The sequence below is a fragment of the Protopterus annectens genome, chromosome 1.part2, assembly GCF_019279795.1.
Source record: "Protopterus annectens isolate FY-2018-M chromosome 1.part2, PAN1.0, whole genome shotgun sequence".
Taxonomy (NCBI): domain Eukaryota; kingdom Metazoa; phylum Chordata; order Ceratodontiformes; family Protopteridae; genus Protopterus; species Protopterus annectens.
The window spans coordinates 856,006,847-856,024,903 of record NC_056727.1 but is presented as its reverse complement, the minus strand read 5'-3'; the positions used below and the strand labels follow the sequence as shown (position 1 = coordinate 856,024,903).

The window sequence follows — 18,057 nt, the reverse complement described above, 5'->3', positions numbered from 1 at the left end:
CTCAAAAGAGAATAAGTTATTAAAAAATAAAACGGGGTGCTTAGGACAATTCTCAAATGTACGCATTTCATTCCTGTAATGGTCCTGCTTAAAACCTCATGGAACTGTGGAAAGAATTCTAAATGTCATAGCATATTGCAGTTATTAACACCAGTACTCTATGCATTGCCATTGTTACACCTGGGACGTATCTACAACTTTAAAGTAGTAATACACAAGTTTTTATGGAAACACAGCAATGTGAAAGTTGCAGATTAAAATGTGTATCTTGCCATGAAAACAAACACTGCTCCTATTTCACCCTCACAAGAGGTTATTTTTTTCTCTGAGGCCACAATAAAATAATCTGATGTGCAGCACCTCGACAGACAACACATACTTGTAATTGAGAAAACATTGCACAACATAAAAAATATGACACCTTTTCATTTAAATGCTATGTATGAATGCAGGTTATAAACTGAAATATTTTTTTTTCACTAAATGAACCACTTGAATATACTGCGGTGGTGGTGCTGCGGTAGCGTTGTCGCCTCACAGTTAGATGTTGCCTGTTCGATTCTCAGTTAGAGCGTCTTCTGTGTGGCGACATGTGTGAATGGGTGTTCCTTCGTTGAAGGTTGTGGGTTAGGCCCGGCAAGCCAGCACATAAAACTCCACTGCCAATCATTTGCAGACCGGAGTTCTGCTGTGGCGACCCCTAACCGGAAAAAGCCAAAAGACACACACACACACACACACACACACACACACACACACACACACACACACACACACTAAATGAACCACTTGAGGGCATTCATTACATGCAGACTTAGGTAAACTACCTCAATACAATGTATTGTGCAAAACAATAAAAATTTGATCATTACTTATATAATGCCCTGCAACATCACTGATCAGGAGTCAGTGAGCACTCAGGCCTAAATTTTACTAACAATAATGTGAGTAACTGTTCTGGAAAAAAAAAAGAATTTAAAGATGAGAAGGAATGTCAGATGTACAGTGACAGTAGACCATGCATGACACACCATAGCTCACACAAACCATTGCGTGCACCTGTTATGCTCTATGTGTTTATTATAATGAAGGAAACACTAACCTGAATGTCATGGTCTACAGTTCTGGACTAGACCCTCCCTCTTTACTTGCACAGCCATATGCCATGAACGAGCCTGCTGCATACAGTCTCTTACTACTGCTGCTGCAGCTGGCTGGTCATCAACAGTTTTAGAAGGAGTGCAACTGGGAGCTGTGGTGACAGCATGGGTCACTTCACCACCAGACTGGCAAATGATCATGCTGTATAGAATGCAACATGAAGTGACCATCCTGCATGCAGTAGCCGGATCATACTTAAAAATACCCCCAGACTCTTCCAGGCATATTAAACAACTCTTGAGGCTGATGACATTCTCAATGACAGTACGGGTCTGGGTCAGGGATATTCTGTATGTGCATTCTGCAGCTCCACATGGATTTCTCATTGGTGTCATGAGCCATGGATCCTATGATTATCTAGCATCACCTGAAAGACAAAAAAAAAGTAGAGGGAGAGAGAGAGACAGAGAGTGAGGAGAAGGGGTGGGGAGATGAAACAACTACTTAAATACAATAGAGAAGAGAAAAAAAATAGCTTACTAACAACATGACAGCTAGACTTCCTACCATGCAGAAAGGGTGGTACAGTGAGTTAGTGTGCCGGATATGGAATCATATACACTGCCAGGATGCTGGGAAGAGCCATTGGTGATGCACCCCATGCATCACACACTACCTTTGAAATGATGGAATAGTAGCCCTTCCTACTGTGGTATCTCTCATCCTGTGGACCAGTATGGACACTAATTCCAAGGTGGGAGCAATCTATCATACCGAGTACCTCAGGGAAACATGCCACCCCATAAAAGGCATTCACAGTATTGGCTTATTCCTGAAGTGAGACTGTTAAATAGATAAACTGATCAGCATGTGCCAAGAGTATATCCAAGAACTGCTGCAGGTCCCCAGGGCAAGTACAGTGAAGGCTATACATACCGTAGTATCAACAGGGATAGGAAGCCCACACATTTCCCCAGTACCCTTATGGGGGTCATTCATACTCAGTAAAGCCCTTCTAACATCCCTGTCTACCCTAAACCTATCAAGTATTTCTGATTATCAAAATTATAATGACTGGCGAATGCCGTTGAGCACAGACAGTTATGGCTCTGTCAAGTCAAGCAACTCACTCCACGAAAGAGAAAGGCTAGCAGCGGGTGACAGCATTTTTGCAGACTGAAATGCAGATAGGACTAGCGGGACTCCCTTTTAAATACTATAGCTATGAATAGCACTAAAAAAGCAGGAAAATCTCACTATGAATTGCAAATAGGTGAGAGAATGATTATTAGCATATGTTGGATTACCTCATTTCTCATTTACATCTCATTCTGACTTCATTTGCTTTATGCTTATTCATGGCCATCATGCAACAGTGTAAGTGGCCTCTATGAATTGCAGCTTAGCTGCTCTCATTTGTGGACAGCACAGACAGCCTTCCAACTCTTCCGCATAATGACTGTGAATATCACCTTAAGTTTTAACAGTATACATTTGTACTTTAACAGCTAGTAATCAAATGTAACACAGCAACAATGTCAAACTAACACAGACACACACAAACAAATGCACACATGTTTGTACTTGTGAAGACATATATGTGTATATTATATATATATATATATATATATATATATATATATATATATATATATATATATATATATATATATAGATATGGGTCTACTTGGGACAACCAAATTCTCAGTATACCGACATTCAAAACACCCAGCCCTGAACACCAAAATCCCAAATACCCAACAACTTACATAACTGAAACACAAAACATTGACAACACTACATCCTGACTTACCCCTGTGCAATGCATCAAGCATAGCAGACACGAACACCATCCTTAAAGCAAAAATACACATTCTAAGCCAGACTACCTACTTGTCTTAACCCAGACCCCACCCACCAACCAATAAACCTAAACCCTTAAAACTTAACACTAAATATTCATGACTGTCTCTATAGCCTATAGCACCAACATGAATATTCATAACAAACACATACATTAAGCACACCTAACTATATAACTTAAATTTTAATGTTTTTGCAGGGTCTCTCTGCACCTCCCATGGGGAGCTGTGCCCCCCCACCCCCTGCTAATTAAAGATTAGACTGTCGGACATTCAGACATCGGTATAGTGAAGTTTTGCTTATGTGAAACTTCATGTTTCTGGGCTCAGTGTTTTGAATGTTGGCCTAATGAGATTTCAGTTATCTCAAGTAAACATATATATATATATATGTACATATATACATAAATACATAACAATTTCCTGTATATATGTTATATACAATACATGCATACAGATATTTACATGTAAAACAAATATAAGTTTACTAGTGAAAGAGCTTGACAGAATCCATTTTGTAAGGACTGATAATATTTACAAAATGTTCCTGTTTCCTGTCCAGGCAAGGAGGCAGCCAAGAGGAGCAGGAAGAAAATATGGCTGCTTCAGTTTAGTTAAAAATGAAGTGAAGGTTGATGAAAATGTAGTTGAAATGATAATATCACTGCCAGAATTTTTTTCTGATGCTGTGGGTACAGAAAAACAGTGATATTGGAAAAAAAGGAGATTGTAGCTGTAACAGAGATGAATTCAAAGGAAAACTTTCAGAGGAGATTGTTTGAAGGAGATATAGTTACCTCTGAGAAATGCATAATTACAACCCTCCAACTGGGAGGGTTCCGAGATGATTATTTGGAAGAAATGGTAAACCAAAGTGAACCATAAAGTGGAGCAGCAATTTCATGGAGTGACATCATGGAGAAAATAAAAAAAGAAAAAGGAGAAGAAGAGACTATGCCAGAAAAAGTTCAAGAGACAAAAACTTATACACAAACTGTTGGACTAGGAACAAAGAAGAAAGAAGAAATAAAAGAAACAAAAAAGAAGTATAAAGTATGCGTGAGCAGTAAAAAAGAAGAAAGTTTGGACAGGTATAAGGTTTGGGACTCTGTCATAGAACCTCTGGGTGTCAAAGCAAAAGAGGTAAAAATATTCATTTTAATTAATAAAGATACTTTTTGTGACTTGATAACTGAGACTGGGCAGGCCATTAAAAATTTTTTGGGTGCATATGAACAAAAGAAAAATATTTATCCATGGTCAGAATATGTCGTGCAGGCTTTTTACAGACAAAAAAAAAAAAAAAAAAAAAAAAGATGTAGCACCATATTTGAGTAAAATAATAGAAGAAGGAAAAATAATATGAGAATTAAAAAAAAAGGAAGGTAAGCAAATAAGAGAGCAAGAAGAAATATACAAAATAACTAAAGAATATGTATTGGAATTATTTGTTTAGAGAGGAAAACATAGAACAATTTTATAAAGGTGGAAAAGGGAATAAGGAAGAACAAAAAATAACTATAAAAGAATTGGATGAAATTCTAAAATATATTAACATGAATTCTACAACAGGACTGGACAGAATTGAATATGGTATGTATAAAGAAATGAAAGAATGGCTAAAGTGGTTTTTGTAGAAGTTATGATTGAATGGCTAACAATTGGAATTAAAGAGAAAGAGATATGTACAGGAGTTATAAAATTTATATTTAAAAAAGGAAATAAAGAGGAGATAAAAATTGAGACCTATAAAATTGAATAATACAGATTGTAACATTTTTTATGAGAATAATAACAAAAAGGTTACAGAAAAAATGCATGGAATATATGACCAAAATGTATTTGGAAGAAAAGGAAGTCAAGAGTTATTATGGATAATAAGAGAAGCAATTGATGATATCATAAATAAAAATGTAGAAGCAAAGGTTATGACAGGGGATATAAGTAAAGCTTATGATAATATTCAATATAAATCATTATGGGGGATTTTGCAGGCAAATGATGTAAGCAAAAAATATTACAAGTAATAAAATCTGTTTATGAAAGGAACTATGTGAAACTAAATGTAAATGGCTGGATTGGGGAAGAAATAAAAATAGAATGTGGAATAAAGCAAGGCTGCCCAGCTAGTAGTGTAGCTTTGTCATTAGTTATGAATGTAATAGTGAAGAAAATTAATAAAATGTCAAGGAGTGGTGGATACAAAATGATGAAGGAAGTACAATTGACAATAATGTATAATTATGCAGATGATATTACATTAATTGATAAAAATAAAGTATGGATGGAAAAAGTAAATGAAAACTTAAGTATAAATTTAAAAAATTGGTTTAAGTATAAATAAGGAGAGAAGTAAAGGATTTGGTTTTGAAGATATGATAGGAGGTGCTGAGTCCAATGAAAAATATATAGATATACTAGGAATAACGTTTGGAAGGAATGAATACAGACAACAACAATGGGATAATGTACTCAAAGAAGTAAAGGATATGACTAACTTTTGGAAACCATACAGATTTTCATACAGAAAAAAGCACACTTGTTGAACACCATGGAAACAGGAAAAATTGCTTATGTTACTAACATCTATATGATTCCTATTAAGTATGAAAAGGAATTAATGATGATTACATTCTCTTTTATATGGGGCTCTAGACTGAATCCAGTTAAAAGAAGGATTCTGTATATGAAAGAAGAACAAGGAGGTTTGGGTTTAATAAGCCCAATAGTACATACAGCATCTTTAATTTTATATAAGGTATTAAAAGGAATTATGAAGGAAAATAAAAACTTGACAGAAATGATGCTATATTATAAATACAAAGAATTGTCAGAAGGAATAGAAGTTAAAAATATGAAGTAAAAGCATTGTGAATGAAGAAATGAAAGAGTACCAAAACTAAATTTTTATGGGGAAAAAAAAGAATATATGTGAGAAAAATAGAATGGAATGGTACTTAAGTATTATGAAAAACATTTTTATTGTATTGATCCATGGAAAGATTTAGAAATAGATAAGAAAAAAGTCATAACGATGAGATACAATAACTAAAAAGATTAAAGAATGTAATGATTTTTTATGGAGATTGTCTATTAGAAAATTGCCAGTTAAGCCAAATATGCCATACAAAAAAAAAGCAAGCTGGAATATGTAATAAATGTGGAGAGTTTGAGATTACTGGACATGTGTTTTTGAAATGTGAAAGAGTTAGTAATTTGTGGACAGAAATATGTAAAGATAGGGTATAAATTTGTTAAAATTTGATCAAATAAATATGGACATAATAGAATTTGGTTATTATGGTGCACATAAACAGGAAGAAGTGAAGAAAATGGACAGAGTAATATTTTATGCTCCATGAACTATATGGGACAAGAGACTAAATGAAATGAAATACAATGGAAAACGGACTTTGACAAAGATTTTGGAAAAGATAATGTTTTGGTTGTGGATAAAAGACTGGGAGGAAATGCTTAAATTGAAGTTTATAATGTATGGAGATTTGTAAATACTGTAAATATGTAAATATTATGTAAGGTATATATCAATAAAAAAATAACTTTTTTGATAGTTGCCATGGGATTTTTTGTATCCACCAGAGCTACCACCAACTCAGGCACATGGGACCTTGGTTTAATGTTTCATCCAAAGGACGATATACTCAGGAGTGCAGTACCTGCTTATGCTGTACTGCATTGGCATCAATTCATTGGCTAGGTGTGGGAAAAGAACCCACAGCCTTCTTGTGCATCAAAGATGAGTGTGCTAACTATTGCATTACTGACACAGCGTAAATTTGAATAGGAGGAATTCAATTTATGGTTAAATATTTTGAGAAGTGATTGGCTGCAAGCAGGTTATGGGTGAGGAATAGCTTAGAAACAAATTGAATAATGTGCATCTTGACTGGCTTGATAATAGGATGGGAATGCTTAACATAAATGTAATGTAATAGTGGGATGGCTGGAGATGGGGTGGGAGAAAAGTAGAGTGCCCATCTGCATACTGAACAGTCATTTCACATGTACAGAATAGTGACAGATAATCCACATACTTTTCAAAGTACAAGTTATTTTGGATTATATGCTTGTTCATTGCCATTTTAAGATTAATCATAAATATAAATATAAAATATTAAGTGTAATTAGGTTGGTCTGTTATACTGTAGTCAGCCAGCAATGAGGAAAGTCAACCATCCAAACTGGCTACTAAATCTGACGCTGAAATTTACAGGGACAACAAACAAAATCTAAGAAGTTGCACACTATATGGAGAAATACACAGTACTAGATAACTATTCCATGTGCTGTCTGTGATTAAAATTTGTTAGACAGCTGCAAAGACAGAACAGTTCTTGTATTTTGGAAGCTTGTACAAGTGATTTCAAATGACCTGAGTTGCAGGGACTGCATTTTGTTAGCTTTTGTGAGTGACTTCCACATTACCTGAGTGCCAGAAAGGGTCTATATTAGCAAATCAAAGTGGCAGAAAGCCGAACACAGTTTCTTCTACACATATGTGTCGAACTCCCAGGTAACCAAATTACCAGATCACTGATTTTTTTCCTAGGGAAAAAAATTGATAGGCCAAACACATATGACACACCAGTACAAACATTATAAAGTGAGGGGAGTGTTACTCCCACACGCCCAATGTAGGGGACTCTGCCCCCCACACCACTCTAACTAAATATACTAATTCCAAGATCACACTACAGTGGTGAAAAGGGCAAATTCACAACGATGGGTGATCTGGCCATTAGGTTACCTGTGAGTTTGACACATATGTGTCGATGAAACGGTGTTCAGCTTTCTGCTGCATCGATTTGCTAATATATACACCCTGCCAGAAACTTAATTTGGAAGCTTGTATGAGTGACTTACACATTACCTGCATGGATATTTTTGAAGCTTGGATGAATGACTTCCACATTACCTGAACGGCACGGACTGTATTTTGGAAGCTTGTACAAGTGATTTCCACACTACCTGAGTAGCAGGGACTGTATTTTGGAAGCCTGTATGAGTGATTTCCACACTACTTGTGTGGCAGGGACTGTATTTTGGAAGCTTGTACGAGTGACTTCCACATTACCTGAGTGACAGGGACTGTATTTTGGAAGCTTGTACAAGTGATTTCCACACTACCTGACTGCCAGGGACTGTATTTTGAAAGCTTGTATGAGAGATTTCCACACTACGTGAGTGACGGGGGTTAGTCAGTAGCATGAAATGGGCTAAGGCAGAATAATAGTCAAGTAGGTATGCAGAAGCACACTCTGTGACTTGGGGAAGACACCTTTTCTGACACAGCAAAAGCATTAAGCAAGCTCTCACCTAATCATATAGTTTGTCTTATAATACATACATTGTCCTAAATGAAGCAATAAGGAAAATGCCTGAGAGGTAGAATCTAAATGAATACATTTAGTTAGAAAATTCCTAGTTTAATTTATATCATTGCAGAGGTATATGAGCATTCATGTCTAATTTAGAGCAATGCACAGTAAAATGGGAAATCAAGAGATTTATTTATAACTCTATAACTTTAGTGCTGTATTTGAAGCACCATTCACAACTGCAAAAACATACATTTATTCACTAGTTAGCCTGATATCAGCAAGCAAGCCATAATGTGTGTGCAACAAGTGTGATCTGCTAATAATGTACAACATTTACAAAAATCATGGGTATAATACATGTACAACAGCATCCTTGTAGTAATGTAATTAATTATCACATGATCTCAGAGAGTGTGATAGGACAATGACCTGTATTATGGGAGCTGTGTCTGTGTCCATAGGGGAGAGAGAACCCTACCCAGTCATATAACAATTAAAAGCAAAGACACCATGTGGAAAATATACAATAAGTGAGTTTGACCTGCAAATGATGTCATTGTAAAAGTGGACTGCCAACAGCCCACCTGTAGATTTTGAAGAAACTGTCAGTTGGTGTGTATACACAGGATAGCAGTACAGAGGCTATGTGTGTACCTTTTGGATTAGTTATAATGTTTATACAGTGTAATCTTTAACATTTATCATGAGCAAACACAGAGTATAGCACATGTCTTGGTGCAGGAGGTGTTAAACCATGGGTAGCCAGTAGTGAGGAACGTCAGCTATACAAACCAACTATTAAATGCCAGGCAAACAAAATCTAAGAAAGCTGGATTAAATGCACAGTACCTGATAGCTACTTTAAAAGCCTGCTGCAATTAAAAGCTGTTTGCTAATATCTGGCAGCACTGAAACAACAGTTGCTAAGCCTTTGCTGTTGTGCTTCTCAGCTCTAAGCTAGAACCTTGTGTGCATGGCTGTAACAGTACCCGAGAAAAACGGAGTGAGAAAGCACCAGTAAAAGGACACAGGTAGCAGTGCAGGTGGATCTGTGGCTAGGAAATATGTAGAAGTAACAGCGATGACTGGGGGCAGAGGCACCTTTCCTAATGCATGCACAGTACCTGAGTGTTAAAAAGTTAGACAGCTACACATGGTGCCATGGAAGTTGCCATGCCAAAATATTTATATATGCAATTAGTTATAGCTCCAGTGAATGAGAAAAGGCACCAAAACCCAGCTGATGGTAGACAGACTAGTGAGCAAGAAATATTAAACTGAACAAAGTACTTTGATTCTTTTTACAGATTCAAGCATGACGGCAAGAAATACAGTATATTCAGACAGTCCTACACATATACAAACATTAAATGAGTATGCACACCCACACAGGGGGCACAGCAAGAGCAGCAAACATCTGGGAAACTTCTCCTTAGTTTCTTATCTGTTAACTAGATAAACCCACAGGACAAGTGTCCCTTTTCAGAAGTGGCCTGACAGCACTATCTGGTTAAGTGAATTGCTTTGAGTGACAGTGCTGGTTAATGGAATCAAACTCTGGACTACAGAATCAAACTCTGGACTACAGAAAACTGTGTGAAAGATCACAGCCTTAATCTTCTTTTCTAACTGCATCTCCCATGTTTCTATGCATGTTATATTGAGCAGATGAAGCTTAGACTGGATGCCAAAGTATGAATATCTATTCTGGTGGGAATGATGCATTAATAAAGAATACAGACTGACTGGAAAATATTGAAAAAAATTATAAACAAAGTAGACAACATGGTATACGTACTTTAGAAAAGACTATAGCAACAGAGAGCATAGTTAGATTACATAACTGGGGATTACCCAGGAGGTTTTTGGAACTCTGTGCCATCTACTATATTGTAGCTGCCTTCCACTTTAGATGTATACCTCCAATAAAACTGAACTGAGAGGCTTAACTATTTCATATCGCCAGCTGTGCTTGAGTACTCTTCCATTTCTTGCTTAGAGTGCTATGTGGTCGACATTTGAACCTGCTACACCTGCAGCACATCAAAGACAGAAAGCATGCAACAGTATTGTTTCAATGCAGCTTAATTACCATACTGAGAGTGCAGCATTCAGTGCCACAATTAAGCAGCTTCTGTGAGAAGGTTATATCAAATCAGCAATTAAAGATAAAACCTGCTTCACTTGTTCAAATTAAAATATTTTTCTCACATTCAGGTTTAGCTCCAGACAATTTCTGTCCATCCTTTTTCAGAAAATGAATAAATTAGTCTTAAAAAATGCACATCATGGCATATGTGGTGTATGCCTGCCTATGCCCATCTCACATAATTATGTTATCAGTTAATTCTGTATTTTTGGACTTGCCATGCCCTTCTGTTGCCTCATTAACTGGTCACAGTGGATTAATCTGTCACAGGAAATAAAGTAAAGAATTGTTCTTACTTTCAGGGTAAAGATGGTTCCAGATTACTGGTATTTGACACAAACATATATGTTAATATATATTAACGATTATTTGGTAAACACTCTTGTTCTTGAAGTCCGTTTTAAGGGTGATGCTAATTTGCCACACATTTGGAGAAATTATGTCCAGGATAAATGCATTACAGCAACAGGTACAGAAAAGTGCAGACATATTAATCTGTAAAATAGAAAATATACATTGTAAGTATATCAGTTCATCAGTTGGATCATGTTTTACTTATTTTATGAAGACATGCATTCACAGGGCAAAGCAAACTAATTTAGAAGCACAAGCTATCAGAAAAAAAATTAGAATTGCAAGGAAACAATTACAATAGCATTTACATACATGACATATTTACAGAGGATATTATGCTGGTTAGGAAGCAATAAAATGCCTGCTCAGCTAGAATGGCAGAGTGCTGGGAACATCTGAACATAAAACTAAAATGCAACAGTAGCACAGATAATGCATATTCATCAGAGCTGTCTAATAAATTGTAACTGAATAGAAAGATGATAAACTGTTGCTAATGGAACAAAACATGCAAGATTAATCATACAGGCTAAAAGCTTTTCGGCTACAAAGTGATCTTCAATAGATAATGGCAGCAGGCTGAAAATGCTAAAGTGATGAAACACTGAATGACAGCCAAAAAGAGACCAATAAGGACCATTAAACTCATCCAGTCTTCCTGTCCAACCCCACCTTAATGAATTCATTACAAGCTACAACTTGTGCATGATGTTGAACTGTATCGAACCATATTACAAGCACATTTTGACACCAAAGAGACAAGTACCCCATCATCCATACTGAAAAGATTGCTGTGGTTTCCCTAATACCAACCCCATTCCTGTTTCAGATCATGCCCCATTATCAATAAATATCTTCAATCTAAAAGCTGGAATGTTCCAATATGCTAATTATGCTTATGATAGATATTTGGATATCTATGCTAAATGTTCCCTTTCTGTACTGTATTCCAGCATGCAAACGCACGTGGTGATCAGTTTCCACTTCTGAGAGTTTTCTCTCCTATTTTATTCCTTTTGTTACTTTTCAGTAAATTGCTACTATGTAGAATTTCTTCTTTCACACAAGTAGCTTTTAGAACTAGGTGCAAAACATTCATTTGTGGTTTATACCAACATGTACAATTGCTATGTAATTTCCCTGTATTCTCTTATAACACAGCTCTATACACTAAAAGCATTCTATGGATGTTGAAAACAACCTTGAGCATATTGCTTTATTGCCTTCAGGAAAGCTGATGTTTACTGTCAGCTGCATTTCCTTCTTGGTGGTGATAAAGTTAATTAGGAGAAAAAACAGCCGATTTCTAGATTAGACTTTCACTAATCTGGCAAGGCACTGCAAAGGATTCTAGGTGGCACTTATAACCACAGTGAAAAATAACAATGGAGGGTAAAACATCTGCAAAGCAAAACTATCATCTTATGTTCATAATATAGGGAGAGGATACTGGCAGGTAGACTGTACTTTCATATGACTAATGATTTAAATTAAAGTTAGGAAAATCAAAACATTCAGATAGATTTTTTTGGTCATTTCCTGGTAGTAGGGGAAAAAAGATAAGAAAAAAGTGATTACATTTATTTTCTTGTTTCCTTTATTAACTGGTTAAACAATCATTAGTGACTGTAGCTATGTATTAAGATTATGTTTCAAAATGAGTTTATCTTCACAGACTTGTTTGTATTACATAAAAGCTAAAAACCTCAGTCTCCTTATGTATTATTCCATCAAAATCATGATGCTCTGTACAGCTCCATTGGTAGAAAGGGATAAATATCCTTGACTACAACCCAGGCAACCCAAGTTTGAATAATGGCTTTGGGCGCCTTCTGGAGCAGGTTTGGGGAGAAGGGAGGAGTGAGTGTCTCTTTGGGGGTAAGCATGTTCAGGCACTTGTTCTCACTGTGGAATGCTTAGTAGACACTGGAGGAGTGAGTGTCTCTTTAGGGGTACGGATGTTCAGGCACATGTTCTCACTGTGGAATGCTTGGTAGACACCGGAGGAGTGACTGTCTCTTTGGGGGTACACATGTTCAGGCACTTGTACAAACTGTGGAATGCTTGGTAGACACTGGAGGATTGAGTGTCTCTTTAGGGGTACGGATGTTCAGGCACATGTTCTCACTGTGGAATGCTTGGTAGACACCGGAGGAGTGAGTGTCTCTTTGGGGGTAGGCATGTTCAGGCACTTGTTCTCACTGTGGAATGCTTGGTAGACACTGGAGGAGTGAGTTTCTCTTTGGGGGTACGCATGTTCAGGCATTTGTTCTCACTGTGGAATTCTTGGTAGACACTGGAGGAGTGAGTGTCTCTTTGGGGGTACGCATGTTCAGAAACTTGTTCTCACTGTGGAATGCTTGTTAGATACTGGAGGAGTGAGTGTCTCTTTGGGGGTACGCATGTTCAGGCACTTGTTCTCACTGTGGAATGCTTGGTAGACACTGGAGGTATGAGTGCCTCTTTGGGGGTACATATGTTCAGGCACTTGTTCTCACTGTGGAATGCTTGGTAGACACTGGAGGAGTGAGTGTCTCTTTGGGGGTCCACATGTTTAGGCACTTGTTCTCACTGTGGAATGCTAGGTAGACACTGGAGGAGTGAGTGTCTCTTTGGGGGTATGCATGTTCAGGCACCTGTTCTCACTGTGGAATGCTTGGTAGACACTGGAGGAGTGAGTGTCTCTGTGGGGGTACGCATGTTCAGGCACTTGTTCTCACTGTGGAATGCTTGGTAAACACTGGAGGAGTGAGTGTCTCTTTGGGGGTACACATGTTCAGGCAATTGTTCTCACTGTGGAATGCTTGGTAGACACCAGAGGAGTGAGTGTCTCTTTGGGGGTACACATGTTCAGGCACTTGTTCTCATTGTGGAATGCTTGGTAGACACTGGAGATCAGGCAGCACTGATGACTTTAAGTGGGGCAGGGCAGTCTGATCTATAAAAACAGGGGACATACCCTCATTGATACCCACTAACTGCCACATCCTGGGTAGCTGCAGGCATGCACAGAGGGATTAAGACCTTAATGCCACAAAAATCTATAGCCTCAGATATGTGACAGCTTTGCTCTCACCTGCTCAACTCTGTGGCAGCAGAGAGAATGGAGCTTTATGATCACCAAGGCAGGGAGAAACAAATACCTAAAAAATCCTAATGGTCTTCATAAGTATGACAGCTTAATTTCTATTTCAATTGGTATCACTGTTTCTGTCTGTACACCTTTAGTATCATGCAGTTCAGCTTAAAACTGGAACAGTCAGAATTATTTAAAGGTGTCTGGCATTTACTTCCTCATAATGCCTGCATTATGAGATAACTGTAGTCAGTGTCTTCTGCGGAAATAACCTTTACGCCCCAAACCCTGTAGTATAACTTTTTGTCAGAGCACCTTAAGGAGCTTTGCTAGTTGTGGATCTGCTGCATATATTCAGTGTAAAAGAGTTTGCCTACCAGTAATGGAGTCTGAAGTGACTAAGGCTGGAAGTCATCAATAACATCTGGGCAAGCTGCAGCTTATTGATCAGAGTTCACCATGGAAGATCATTGGTGATGCTGTTTCTAATACATTGCTGTCAGTGATTCGCTGTTTGTTTTTCTCTGCAGTTGTATGACTGTGGGGTTGGGAAATATAAAGATGGGAGTGGTAAATCTATAGACGGGATGGTATAAGGGGTGCAGGGGGATTCCTCCTCCAAATAAATGTTTTTTTGTTTGAATGAAGCATTGTCTGGTTGTGTTCATCCAATTGCAGCTTTACATGGATGTGACTTGAATAACCATGGCAGAAGCAAGCAAAAAGAGGTGTTGAAGAGTTTATATGCTTTTCGATAAGTTTCCCAGCCACTACGCACATTTACGATAGTTAAGATGAGATTTCATTTTTATTTTTTTTACCATTCTTTGAGGGGAACTATTACTTCCCTACACACTGACTATTGTTTTCACCATTGTTTACTCACTAAAAATCTTTCAAATGTCTACAAGAATGAGATATGGCTGTAAGCCATGGGGAGATCTGTTATTATATTGTTTGTGGCCTGGTGGCTTGTTAGGAACAAGACAGTCCTTTGAGGAATACATAAAGAGATGTTTTAAGCATGTTTACTGTATTCTGGGTAAACAAGATGTAGAACATTTGTAAAGCACTGGGCATCTTTTCTAGGACTGAGTGAAGCGACATAAAATGAGTATACATTTCTTCTATTGTTTCACTGTTAGGAATGTAACATTAGAAATACAAGCAAATTATTTAGTTTATTAAACAAAGATTTTTTTTTGGTTTTAAGTTCTCATGACTGCTATCCATATTAACATCTGATTAGTCTGTTTACTGTTTGACCGTATTTTAATTGGTTTAGTATCGTTGTTTGTAATTTTTGAATTGTGATTATACTCTTGCTTGCTCCTTATCTTTTTTCTTTTCTTTCTTTTTTTTTTTTTTTTTGAAGCCTTGAATGAAAGTCTACAGATCTTGAAGAGAACTGTTATTTTGCAATAGATGACTCTGGAGAAATGGAATAGTTGCAGAAGCTTGTATACAGAGTTTCTGATCGTCGAAATGCTGCGTAAAGCCACCTGTAGGTTGTAAAAAAAAAGCTAGAGGAGTTTTCCCTACTATTAGTCATGTTCTGATTATAACATCCCTAGCTGTCACATTGGAGACCTTCCTTGATTAATAGTTTATTCTTCTGAATTATTTGGGAACACATGGCAGATGATGCGGCAAATGTCTGATAATCCCTTGGGTACAGGTATATCTATCTGGCAGATACAGAATCTTTAAGACACTAGAGGCCAAATTAAGAATCATTCCTACTGACTAGGGCTTACAGAAGGTAGTGATATAAGTTAACACACTGAATTGTGTCTTTCGCTTTTCCCGGTTAGGGGTCACCACAGCGGAACTCCGGTCCGCTAATGGTTGGTAGTTGATTTTTACGTGCTGAGTTACCAGCCCTGACACACAACCTTCAATGAAGGTACGCCCATTCATGCATGTCTCCATGCAGAAGATGCTCTAGCTGAGAATCGTACCGGACAGCGTCTTACTGTGAGGCGACAACGCTACTGCAGCATCACCACCGCGGGTAAGTTAACACACTGAATATAGCTGACAAATTTTTGAAATTAGCTATTGATGCCTGTCACAGATCTACAACTGAGAACAAGAGCAATTACTTCCACAAATTAATTTGTTAACACAAAATTTAATAATGTTTCAAATAAAATCAAAAGGGCATCATAGGAAGAACATATGCACCGGTATTAACTTTATCTTTCATCTGACTAGTAACTCAGTATGTAACACAGTGGATGGGATTCAACAAATTCTCTCCATCCACACTAAGTGACTAATATAGGATGGTCTTTTAAAACAATGGAGACTATCACTGATTTAGAGAAAAGGCAAAGCTGCACAATGAAACACCTCATTAGTGGATACATGACTAATTACCGTGCCTCTGAATCAAATATTGCACAGACACACACACTCACACTCACACAAACACACACACACACACACACACACACACACACACACACACACACACACACACACACACACACACACACACACACATACACACTCACATACCTTTATTCATTCCCCTACAAATATATCCACACATGTCCACACACATCGTCTACCTATGTGTAATTGTGGTATGGACAGAGACCAGTCCCATAAGGATTAATGGGTGACCATTGCCACAAGCTGGCATTTCCTTTTCACCCAGTGAAAAAATTAATACAATAGAGCAATTCTCTGAATCACTCTATCATTTTAATCATTTGCCAGTGCTATTTCCAAGTGCTGCACCCACCACCAAGGAAAACAGTAGTGGGAAAGTGGTCACTGAATTGGTCAGGCATATTGAGCTGCAGAAGCCTACCGAGTTAAGGCTTCCACATTGTGGTATGCCTTTCTAATCCCAGGTGTGTAATACTGATAGAAATTACTACCCATAAATGGAAAGAAAGACAAAATGTAACATACCTTGTGACTTAAAATTAATTACTTTTTGAGTACTTGTGCCGTGTTCTCTGTAATGCATTGCTTTTCTAAAATGACAGTATATCAAGATTAAATGTAATTACACCAAAACTTAATAAAAAAACAGCAGAGGTGAGAGTAAAGCAGGTCAAATTCCTTTTGCATTCATCTGGGATTGCTTTAAAGCCTACTTTTTATATTCTTATGCAAGCGGATATGCTTCAAGCTTTATCATTAATCCTTTGGTATAACAACATGTGAGGATGTTGATTTGATATTGATTTAATAAGCCAGCTTGTTAAACTTTTATGAGAACACTTGGCTGTTGCTGCTATGTTTCATTCATCCCTGAGCCTCTGTAAAGCTCTTAATCGATTCTTTGTGAGATTCATGTGCTGAACACAAGGTACTTTGTTCTGAAACTTTCACTGAAGCATATGAGTTGTTATCCATTTTCTATAGCATACCTGAAGATGGGCGAATAACTGAAAAATACCAAATTCATTACAATTAGTTCTAATACCTGTGGGCAGACAACAAGAGCTTGTTGAACCTGGGGAAAATGTTTTCGCTAAGTAAAAAATGATTTGTAAAATCTTATGTTTTAAATTATACTGGGTATAACTAATGAAAACTTTCCACACGTGTTTTTTTATTGTTTTGCTTCATTAAAAGACTACTTGCTGAGCACCCCCCTATGTACTGAAATTATATATCCACATTCTATTTCCCCCTCTGAAGTCAGGGATCATGACACTTTTAACATTCTTGCCATAGTGACAATATGATGATGAAAATGTGCAAAACAAAATCCTTCTTAAATTTTGAGATAAAAGCCTGAGTTTCCTGTATTTACAGTATAGAGGAGCTTGAATGTTTTCATATTAAAATGCTGTCAGAGCATTAAGAAGAGTAAAGCAGTCCAGCATTTCACAGTCTGGCTGACAGCTGGACAATGAAACCAAAATAAAAATCACAGATGAAACATGAAATACAGAAAGTTACCTAAGAATATGCAGTGGACAGTGACAGCCAATGGCCTGCTTGTAAAAGACTGACTTTAAACAGCAGTGTACTTATTAAAGGCATTGTATTTTACATCAAACTTGCTGGCTCGCATAGATGACAATCTGGTTTTATAAACAGTTTATGTTGATCAGGCAATTATTGTTATTCCTCAGAATGCTCCGTTGTACCTTTCATCCTCCGGAAAAGGAGTAACATGCACATTCTTTTGTTCACAGATGCTGG

The 18,057-nt window shown here is 37.3% G+C and overlaps 1 protein-coding gene across 5 annotated transcripts in view; it reads right to left on the bottom strand.

Moving 5' to 3' along the window:
• The window catches only part of CHRM3 (cholinergic receptor muscarinic 3), a 3,548,735-nt gene that overhangs the window by 29,059 nt on the left and 3,501,619 nt on the right, over nt 1–18,057 (bottom strand). For all 5 annotated transcript variants that reach the window (XM_044059170.1, XM_044059177.1, XM_044059184.1 and 2 more), the window contains one exon: nt 10,751–10,949. The gene's annotated coding sequence lies outside the window, so the exon portion shown is untranslated. The remainder of the gene's footprint in view (nt 1–10,750; nt 10,950–18,057) is intronic.